At 42.9% G+C, this 10,856-nt stretch overlaps 1 protein-coding gene across 11 annotated transcripts in view; it reads right to left on the bottom strand.

Annotated features, from left to right (window-relative positions):
* The window catches only part of LOC137866166 (adhesion G protein-coupled receptor L2-like), an 85,843-nt gene extending 82,949 nt beyond the window's left edge, over positions 1 to 2,894 (bottom strand). For all 11 annotated transcript variants that reach the window (XM_068701877.1, XM_068701875.1, XM_068701876.1 and 8 more), the window contains exon 1: positions 2,223 to 2,894. The gene's annotated coding sequence lies outside the window, so the exon portion shown is untranslated. The remainder of the gene's footprint in view (positions 1 to 2,222) is intronic.
* Between the last annotated feature and the right edge of the window lie 7,962 nt (positions 2,895 to 10,856).

The raw sequence follows: 10,856 nt of genomic DNA on the forward strand, positions 1-10,856 counted from the left end.
TGGATGCGGTTTGTTCTCCTTATCCTTGAAATTAAAATACAGATCTGTCTTTGTTGGTGTTGTGTGCTCTATGTGGAGGAATACTGGGGGACAATGTTATAACAGGAAGAAGAAAAAAAAAATATTTTTAACATAACCACGTCTGAACGCCGTCCAACGTTTCCGCTAAATACATGGCTTCTGGTGTTAGATTATGGTCAACGAATTCTCCCAATCCACACTAAATCTGCTTCCAACACAAACACTTGCTTCACACACACACACACACACACACACACACACACACAACCAACCAACAGCAGTGTCCAGCAAGCCTGTCAGAAGCCTCCTCCACCACCACCACCACCAGCACCACCAGCAGCAACACCAGCAGCAGCAGCAGCAGCAGCAGCTCTCTATCAGAACAAAACTGCTCAGAGGAAGGGGGCTGGTAGCTCAAGTTCTCCCCATTGAAATGCAGACACTTTGATATGGAAATTGGCAGTTACAAAAAGCCGCTAGAATTCACACTCGCATGCATTGAAACCATTTGCGCAATGTGAGATGAGATGGCACTTCCTCCCAAGACAACACAGACAAATGGACCAAACCAGCACGTCTGGGGCGGGTGAGGGATGGAGTGGAGGTAGAGGGGAGGAGGAGGAGGAGGAAGGGAGAACATTTGCTCCCCCCCCCCCCTTCTTGAATTCCTACAACCCCCTGTCCCAGCATTTGTTTCAAGAAATACTTAGTTTTATTAGTCTGAGCTGAAACGCAGAGGAGGCAACATCTACATTCACCAGTAAAGCGGCCCATCGGTGGTGGGAGGGGGGGGGGGGGGGGGGGGGGGGGGGGGGGGGGGGGTTGAAATGACCTTTTCCTTGCCAGGAATCACTGGCGGGAACGTCAGCATCAAGCAGCCACATTCAACATCATCCCAGCCTGGGAGACGCTTTCTTTATCTCGTCCCTCCCCCCCCCCCCCCCCCCCCCCCCCCAAAAAAAAATGGCTGGCATGACGGAGAAACTTCTCCGCCAGGGTCACAAAATAATGCTCGGATTTGTCTGGTGGCGAGTCGATTCCTCACGCTGTGCATACGTCTTATATAACGTTGCAGCTCTCAAAAGATCAAAAAAGCGAGTCCCCGAATGCTTTATGGTTCGCTTTCATGGACGAAAAAACAACTGGATTTGGAAAGAGTCATCATATATATACTTCCCTGCATGACAGCTGTTATATAAGTATATGCAGAGCAGCAGGGAAGCTCTCAGTTTCTGAACTTGTCCGTTATGTAAGGTTGCACCACTATCCTGATTTGGCATTGACAGTATGGATTATGTGTAGATGTTATTTAACCTTGATGTTTCAGTCCGCCACAGTCTCGCTCTCCTGAGGTTTCTTGCTGAAGTCTATGCGGCCCTATCTCTAAAAGCTTCACGTGAGAATGAGATATGGTTGCCTTTGCCTGTAAAAACTCTGTGTGTGTGTGTATAAATGTGTGTGTGTGTAGGTGTGTGTGTGTGTGTCCCATCATCACACATGGCTGGCTCAGGTCTGTGAATTATACATGCCCTGTGAAATGATCTTATTTTATAGCCGCAAAATGGAGAAGTAAATGGAGACAGTAGCTGACATCCAACTACTTAGCTCCCGGTGTCCTGGAACTGGGTGGAGATGTTTGTGTGAGCTCTTCTTTTTTTTCACCATGTTATCACGCTGAATATCACAGCTGAGCATCTATTAAATCAACTCCTGATTGGCTTTTGACTCATATCCAGTAAGAGTGTCATCTTACAGACAGAATAATCCCATTTATTAAACCTGAAAACACCTTGAATAGAAGCATTTTCACACAATTCCATTAATTACTAAATATGCATCCTTCAGTGGGCTATTAATTCAAATTATAGAGATAGACACACACACACACACACACACACACACACACACACACACACACACACACTGAAATCCACATTGGGCTGACGCTAATAGCCAAGCAACTTCATATGAATCAAAAGTGCGGAGGCTCCGCACACTACAGAATAACATCACGTACTATGGACTACGTATTGATCTCATCACAACAGTTTTAAACTGCTGGAGGAGCTCGTGGGCCCGTTTTCTGACATTTTGCCTTGCGATATCCTGGGAGCGTAAATAAATGGTATCGATTCGGCTGAGGCATAACCCGGCATCTCCCCTGAAACACTCCAAACATCCGCTTTTTAAAGGCTACTTACTGTGGTGCGCCGTGCCAAAATATGGATCCCGGCATGGGGTGTGAATTTCAGATCAACACCAGGAGCCCCCCCCTCCTCTCCAGATTTTTTTCCTTTTTCTCACAAGAGGCCCCCAGAAACTATGAGCAGCGGGTCTCACAAAGACGGCTGGGGCTCGGCTGCGTGCTCCACTTTCCTCACAGCGGACAGACGGCGGGGTTTCCTGTGGCAGGTATCTGTTCCTCTTCAAGCCAAAACGTCCGGGACCGGACGAATAGCTCCATGACGAGGGCTCTGTTCAAAAGTAATGATCGCTACCTCACCGCCGCCACTACACCCCCCTCCTCCTCCTCCTCCTTCCTCTTGTGCGTGCACCCTGGCTCCTTCCGACGGGAGCGCTACGCAGAGACTGCATAAAAAAGGATCACTTCAAGGAGACGAGATGCGCTCCGCGTCTCGCTACACAAATGCAAAAACTCCACGAGCTCGTCAAGTCTGTCTCTCTCCGGCTGGGGCCTGTTTTTTTTTTTCCCCCACAGACACACCCCGAGGAGCGATACTATATGACTTCTTCTGTCTGGCTGTCGGTGCGCTCTTCGCCCCGGTTCGTTCCCTCTGCGCCTCCTCCGCACGCCGCGCAGACAGTCGGAGCTACAGCCGGACTGGAGGCAAACAAGGCGAGGAGAAACGGCGCACCGGTCCCCTGCTCTGCAGCAGCTGGCTGTGGAGGGCGGCGCGCAAAACGCGGAGCGGAGTCCCGGCCGGGGCGTGGACCGGATCCCTAATGCTAATGATGACAGCCCGCATTAGGGCTAACATTAAAAAAAAGCCTTATCTCGTGTGCTCAGATTTAGCGCGTGTGTGTAAAGCGTAAACACGTTGTGCTGTCTTTTTCCCACACAAGCTTAAACAAAACCAATGTTTTCACACCAGGATGCCCCAATGTTTAATCAGGAGTGCAAAAAAAGTGCAAGGCCATTCATTACCAAAAGAAACGTCTTACTGATAATTAGTATTTTATGCTAAAAACACTAACTAACGAGGCTGAGCGGCTTGTTTTATGGGGGTGGGCGTATAAAGGTAAAGTAGAAAGCACCAAGGTGATAAGAAAATCACTTTTTATTCGGCGCTGTTGTTTAACAAGAAGAGCTCTGGAACAGGGTCATGTTATCAGGGAGGTTAATCCTGCTTTCTGCACTTGAAACTCCTCTTGTAGCGATTCTATAAGAGCTCAGCATCAGATCAGATGAAGCAAACTGCAGGGAAGTGGAGACAGATATATAAAGATGAGTCAATATACAGTAGAGCTGGAAGAACAAGGCGGCTGACTGAGAAGTCAAATGAATCTGATTTTGATTAATCCTTTAAGTCAAACATTCTGTTGTTCCAGCTCCTCACTTTTCACGGGATGTTCTGCTTTTCTTTGTTTCTTTTTCTTTCTTTGGGTTTTGTAGCTTTGATCAGATTAAAAAAAAACAAAAAAAAAACACCGTTTCATTATTTTTCTGTGATTCTATTGATCAAATGACAGCTCGGAAATATTGGCAGATTAATTCAAAGTGAAAATACTCTTTTGTTACAGGCCTATGATGTAGAACATAAACAATCAACCCATGAGTAAGAGGGATTGTAACTTATTTATAGGATACAATATGAACAATAACCAACATACACGTTTGTCAGGAATGTGACGTGTGACGTGTGCAGAGTGGAAAGAATCAATAAATAGCGTGTAAGAAAGAATCCAGCTGTCTTATGCACAGCACAGCCAGCAAGCAAGTATGCAAGATGTACAGTGTGCATAAGAATGCATGAATATACTTTGTGAAGGACAAGGACAATACAAATGTTCAAGGTTTAACTCTCAACCTTCAGCTGGCACAACATAAAGTCATATTCATACAAACTAGACCACTTGAGCTTTATGCACACAAACAGCTTTTAATAGAAATGCTCAACAATTTGTATTTCTGCATCAAATTCAAAGTGCATTGAGGATTTATGAATATCATTTTCACTATTATACACTGCATATACACTGCCGCTCAAAAGGTTTTCAATCACCTGCCATGAAAACCTGCATGGGGACAGCGAGAAGGTTTAGAGGACTGCTCTATATTTGTGAATGCTCTTTCATGCTCTAAGGTCGTTGGAAGTCCTCTTTACAAACAGATGTTATTTTGTATGAAGGTTTTTCCAAGAATTCATGTTTTGCACAAGGAGAACAAAAAACGCGGTGCAGTGGTTCAGACAGATTTACAATTTAAAGATCAGAAAGAGACAAAGCTCCAGCTGAGCAACAGTTGAAGGTGCAAAGGATTTGGGAGGATTTTTTCATTGCCTCTCAACGGCTCATCAACATGGCGACGGCTGAGCCGGCGGCTCACGGCTAACGGCGCTAACGGCGCTAACGGCGCACTCTGGCAAGCGTGCTGTCAAAAAAGCAAGGAGACGCTCAGATAAGAACAATAACGGAGCTGCTTCATTCTCCGCTCAGGGTGACGTTACTCGACTACATCTTTACATAACACATAGCTGTTTGCTCATACATCAATGCTCTGAATCCTGTATATTGCATCTTTAAATAAGAACAGAAGAAGTCATTAGGAAAACAAAGCTAGAGGCTTAGCATCTGTGCAGGTTTAAATAGGAACAGGTTCCTGTTTCAGTGTCAAGAGCACAACAATGCCTATAGCTGGAATTAACAGGTGTGTTGCTCCAGCAAAGCTATTCTTGAAGCTTCACAATAGAAATAGAAGGTTAGCGCGACTGACACTGGATCGCAGAGCATCGACTGGACAGGAAAACAATTCAGAATCAAAAGGTATTTGGGGTAAAAACAGTATTCCAAGTTGTCTCGCAACACTGATGTTTAAATCATTTAATAATTCCTCTTTTGGGGCCAAAGTATTTCAAATGTACTAGACATATTTGGGGTAAAAAAATATGCAGTTTTTTTCTAACTTTTGAACGTCAGTGTTTATGACTTACCAATGCGTGTTTGTATTGAGGGATGCACCGATACGACTCTTTCGTTCCCAATACCGAAACCAATTCCTGGGCTTTAGGCGTCGGCCCGACGCGGAGAGCTGATCCGATACCAGTGTTGAAGTAGTGACCTGTATGCCTCACTGTGTGGAAGAGACTGGGGTCATTGTCCTGTGTGTAATCAGGCTTGACCTAAATGTTGCTTTCTTAACTTTGTGATACAAAATCTAACAAATAAATATAAATGTATTGCGTTATTGGTTTTATTCTTATTGTACACCAGCAACTTGATACAAATCATAAAAAATCGACTTAATTACAATTCAAGTGTAAACCTTTATAATTCAGCAACAAATTGGTCAAAACTTAAGGAATTACATTACAGTCATTTAGCAGACGCTTTTATCCAAAGCAACTTACAATTCAGTATCTATCTACCGTGGACACAGCTACGGGAGCAGTTTTGGGGTTAAGTGTCCTGCTCAAGGACACATTGACATGAGACTAGTAGAGCAGGAGCCGGGGATCGAACCGCCGACCCTCTGATTGAAAGGCGGCCCTGCTCTCCACTTAGCCACGGTCAGAATTAAATATATAATATATTGAATACTGAATTAAATAGATCGGCCTCATTGTCATTGATATCCAGCCATTTGAGCCAGTATCGGTCTAATATCCCTATTTGTATTGTTCCTAATGGACCACGTCACCATTGGTTCTAGTGTGAATGATATCAAACTCTTTGCTTGAGCAATAAACTCTCCCCGTCAACAACACATCTGTGTTCTGATATTTATTCTTTAATCAAAGGCTCGGTGGATCAGAGAACAAACATTTCTCTAAACTGCATAATGTCCCGTTGGAATATTGTAAAGGTATTATTATAATAGGAGATAACAACAGAGGGCAACAAGGCCAATATCTCGTCCTGCAGGCACACGTTTTTCAGATTAAGGGTCAGTAATTGTGGTCATTGTGTTTCTTATTAAATAGAAGAATACCATAGATGTATTTATATGTAACACATTTCCACAGTTTCCACAGACGCTTGTCTTTAGCTGAAGAAATCATCCATGATGCAAATAGGAATGTAGTTGCATTGCCTCTGCCTTCATATGAAGGCACACCCTTCCTCCTTTGTTGGTTACAATGAAAAAGAGGCAAATTGAATCCTGATATTACGGTCGTGAACGGAAACCAGAATCGTAACCGACTTGGCACCCCAAAAATCATGAAACTATAACTGAGTTGACTGGAAATGATTCGGCTTTGTCGATAAAATTACACTTCAAAGCCGAAAGCCCATTCGGATTTTACAGTAAGCTGCAAAACATTAGCATTAAATTGCCATTTGCGAACAAATATGATCTAATCCCGCCGACAAACTGGACAACGGCGCGCTTGAGGACGGCAGATTCCCAATTATTCCGTCATGATTTGTTGACTGCTTCGGATGTGCCAGCTGCAGGCACCATATTTTTCTGTCTTACAAAAAAGAGGACCCGAAAAAAAACATGAAGAGATAAATGTATTTCATAATGTTCTGATTTATTCAGTCAGCACATTAAGGCTATCATTAGAAACCATTACGCCCGTGATAAGCCAAAGCAACACAGCACACTAATGGCTCATGAAATGTGCGACGTCTACCTGAGCTGCACTCCCAGCTGTGTCCTCGTTTTTCGGCAGAGGTGTCTCTGCACAGACGGCCTTTCTGCGTGTGTGACGTGCAATATGTTATCTGAGCTCTATCATTTTTACCTCGAAATATCATGTGAAGCTTCTGTTGTAATTTCACAGCAATCGATGTACTGGGAGAAAAATGATCTGCCCAGCTGGACGCAGGTTTATGGTAACATTTTCCTCAGGTTTCTAAAGTTCAGCCCCATGCAGCTTTCTTTTGAACATGATATTGTACTGCGAGTGGGAGCTTTCAGTCCACCCCAACACGACGCCTATTTTTAGAGCCTTACTTTTCAGCATTGTAATAAAAGAGCTACCTCGGCGGTGCAAATTTCAGGCGAAGGACATATTTGCTTGAGAAATGTCTGTCTGAGAACCAACACTCGATGGCCCAAGTTTGTAAGTATTAATGTCCTAAATATGACTTCTCTTGGCTTCCTGTCGAGAGCCAAAGTACATAGCCGAGTCAGTGGTCTCCGTTACACGTGGCTTCAATAAAAAAACAGCCCCCTATAGCCGCACGGGGGAAATGTGAATTTGGGTCAAATTCACCAGGTGGAAAGTGAGAGGATTAGTGCAGAGCTCGCGTGTTTTTCAGAGGTGTAGTTTTACATAATAAAGAATAGAAGAGCAAAAAAAAAAACAGATGTAATGATGCTGATCCACTGGCACATATTCTTATTTAGAGAGACAATGTTTATGTATGGCCTACTACTGAACGTGTAAACTCTCTATTTCATATTAGCTGACCCAGGAGAGCCTGGCTTTGCTGGTGTTTTATTCATTGTGGTCAATGCAGTATATATGTAAATACACACAGCCGGTTCTCGTCTCTGTTTTTTCTTCTTCTCCTTTTTTTTTTTTTTTTTTTTTTTGAGAACCGATGAAGTTGTCAGAAAATGCTTAGCTTTGCTTTCTTTTCCCGCACCCCGTCATTCTTGTCTGCGTTCAGTTTGCAATCAAAACCCCCCAGTAATAGCACAAAAGAACGAAAAAGTTTTGCTGCTGACTCATGAAAAAGAGTGTAAATAAATTTCACTGCGAGAGACCAGACTTTATCATAAGAACAGACTCCGTGCTGTAAATTATAGGTCTTTATGAGTCCAGTTTAAGCCACATTGAAATTATAGCAGCGGTGAAACAACATGCTCCTGTATCCTTCCCTCAGTGTTTGCCAGAGCTTAACTTCCACATTTGACTACAGCTTATGCTGACTCCATTTCTGTTAATTAACGGCGGGGAGAATAAATGGCGTCCACGCGCACATTAATTCACCTACGATTGCTCATGATCGCTACTGCTTTTCTCTGCCTTTCAGCTTAAAGGGACAGTTCACCACAAAATCCAAAATACATATTTTCCCTTTTTCCTGAAGTTTGCTTTTAATCAATCGACAACGTTTTTGGTGCCAGTTGCCTCGTTTTGGAGGAATCGGCCGTAGAGATGTCTGCCCTCTCTCCAATTTAATGGGACTATACGGCGCTCGGCTTGTGGTGCTCAAAGTGCCCCAAAAAATACATTTTATAAAACTCAACAGCAGTTTCACGTAGGAACTCCCATGTGACAACATGATCTGTGGATTATCTGGAGTAACCGGGTCATGATTTCTCAAAAGAGACATTGCTGTTGAGTTTTTTATTGTTTTTTTTTATTGTGTGTGAACTTTAATTCACAAATTAAAGTTGTTAACGGTTCGTCTGGACTCAAAAAGTAACCTGTCTGTTATGATAAGACACCTTACGCTCTAGCGAAAAAAATCATTTTTCTTTATCTTTACCACTTTAACGTGAGGACTGGACTAAACTCTTTTATTGGAGTTTCAGGGAAACAGCACCCATTGCTTTGAAATTGCCCTGCTGTTGATGATTAGCTGGAGAAACACAAGAAAACAGCAGCACACATGCCTTCAAATACAAACTCCACTTCTTGTGAATCCAAACTTCACATGTTACATTGGATTATGAGAGTGATAATTACTTTTTTTTTTGGGTGGTAGTAGTATTTTGTGGTATTTCCGCAGCCACAGAGACCCCACAGAGAGACACGGTGTCAGAATTCTTCACCTCTACATGTTGTTTTTGATTTCTGTCCTCTCGTGCTTTGTGTGTGTTCCCCCGCTCCATATGTGCCGCTCACATTACGGGCAGAAACCTCATGCAATAATGTGGGGCGTTTCAACAAACATTCATGCGGTAAATAAGAGGGTAGCTGAGCATGCTGTGGCAAATATGTCTTGAGTCATTATTAGGTGGTTTTACTCATTAAGATCAAAAGCCACACATTCAAAAGCAAAGTTGGAGCTTAAAGGGAAAACACAAAAATCAAAGGAGTGTTTTTTGGGGATTTTCTAAGGGATTTGATAAATGCTCTTGTTCCACGCAGACAGAAACATTGTCTGTTCTTTCTGCATGGAGAGGAAGCTAATTCTTTGCGGCATTCATTTCCCAGCTTATTGTGTGGAGCAGCTTTCTATAGTTTTGTAATCACAGGGCAGCATCAAAAAGGGTGGGAATTATCATGATCTTGTAATGACGGTTCCCATGATAGAACAGGCTCGATTATAAGGCTCACCCACAAGTGAACTCTACCACACTCACGGTGAGACAATGACTGAATTCAATGAGGACCAGGAGAGTTACTTTTCACCAGCCATTCATAAATTACTTGGATTGTGTGTATAGGCTTTCTTAAGTTCTCAGTAAGTTCTAATTTATTTACTAAATCAGGTTAGCACCAATAACCCGTAAAAACTTAAGAATGTGGAAAAGTAAAATGTCAGCGTCTCTCTGTGCCTTGCGATGGTTTGGTACAGGATAAGCGTTAACGGATAATGGATGGTTGTATATTAAAGATGGATGACGTGTCTCCACTTCCTCCCGCCGTACAAAAATGAAGGCGAAATATCTCGGATAAGGGCGCTGCAATCTTGCGCTGGTGATGTCATTCGTCTGCGCAGTAGTGGTTGGCTAGCTAGCTAGCTAGCGACACGGTCAGCGGACTGTAAGATGTTTGAAACAGACAGTCCCGGTTTTAGAAAGCTGAAGTCAAAGTGACTTTAAATTCCCAAGCTTCCAGCGCCGCAAACTTATCAGAAAAATGTACCTTTACACATTTTGCAATTTGTAAATCTCCAGTAAAGACTTCCATTACAACTAAGCTAAGTTTAAACTTACAAAGTACTGATGAAAGTGACTAATGACATACTTAGAACATTCTTATTTCTTAAATTACATGTCTTGTGTACAGAACAATAAGTAGGACATAATTCGCACTTGACAAAATGCATTCAAACAATACACACAGGCTAGCTAAAAATCCAGCTAATATCCAAGTTGCATACTGTCCCTCAAAAAACCATAAAAAAATCCATCTATTTATAGACAGCATAGGGTACTCAATTATTAATTTGGGCCTTTAAAGTTGCTTTGGAGGGGGCTCAGAATTTCAGAACTGTACATTATATTCTCCTTTCTGGAACTTCTAGTTTGTAGTCCTCCATTTTTTCCCCCCATGAGACTTGTGTCGACTGCAGACTCCGCTGACAGAAGTCAGATCAAGCATAGAAAGCGAATCCACCTCTCTACGATAGATAAAATCTGACAAGCAACATGGATCCAGACTTGTCTCCTCTCTAGATCTGTTTGGCTCACAGGACTTTGCCTCTGCCGTCCGTGGGACGTCTGTGAAAATGCTCTTATATGGGGGAAAAACACAGAGCAAATAAAAGTAATGTACCAGAGTGACTGCTTTCCAGCTGTGTGATTTGCTCCAAAAATATCAGCGTGTCTCAGCCCACAAAACAAGTCTTATCGGAACAAAGCATCTCAATCTAAACTTGAGAGTTTTAAAGCACTTGGTAAAGCACTTGGGAACATTTGTTTTAATTTACTTTCCAATGGTGAATGTTTATCTTAGAGTGTAGTCATGTTGTTGCTCTGTTGTTGTGCAGCGAGCCTACCCTCTTCCACATATGAGGCAGAAACA

Source organism: Cebidichthys violaceus, unplaced genomic scaffold (genome assembly GCF_023349555.1).
Source record: "Cebidichthys violaceus isolate CVI_PGR_0920_01 unplaced genomic scaffold, fCebVio1.0.p SCAF_8, whole genome shotgun sequence".
NCBI lineage: Eukaryota > Metazoa > Chordata > Actinopteri > Perciformes > Stichaeidae > Cebidichthys > Cebidichthys violaceus.